This window comes from Atta colombica, unplaced genomic scaffold, assembly GCF_001594045.1.
Source record: "Atta colombica isolate Treedump-2 unplaced genomic scaffold, Acol1.0 scaffold107, whole genome shotgun sequence".
NCBI classification, from domain to species: Eukaryota; Metazoa; Arthropoda; class Insecta; order Hymenoptera; family Formicidae; genus Atta; species Atta colombica.
The window spans coordinates 1,232,681-1,233,091 of record NW_017259192.1 but is presented as its reverse complement, the minus strand read 5'-3'; the positions used below and the strand labels follow the sequence as shown (position 1 = coordinate 1,233,091).

At 23.1% G+C, this 411-nt stretch overlaps 1 protein-coding gene across 1 annotated transcript in view; it reads left to right on the top strand.

Annotated features, from left to right (window-relative positions):
* The window catches only part of LOC108692197 (zinc transporter ZIP11-like), an 18,491-nt gene that overhangs the window by 12,343 nt on the left and 5,737 nt on the right, over nucleotides 1–411 (top strand). The gene's annotated exons all lie outside the window — the stretch shown is intronic.

Below are 411 nucleotides of genomic sequence, written 5' to 3'. Positions count from 1 at the left end.
CAAAAAATATTCATACAAGGAAATTTTTTATAAAAAGTTAGTTGTAAAAAATAAACATTAATTAGCAATTTTATATAATGAATACTTTCTGTTCTAACATAAACAAATGAGCTTGATTTTAGAAGTTAAATTTCTCGATTGTACGAATATTTTTTGAGCATCCAAACAATACAATTTTAATTTTGGCTAATTTTTTAGATGATATATTTTTTTTAATTAATACACATCTTTTTGATACATATAATTTTAAGAAACAGTCTATTTTATTCTTTATGACAAATTGTTGATTATCCCACAAAAAATGATCGCCAATTAAACATCGAATTGACATCAAATTGATGAACTAATGTTGAAATCATCACATTGATATCGATTCGATCAGTTTGATGACTCATTTTTCGCTGGATAATA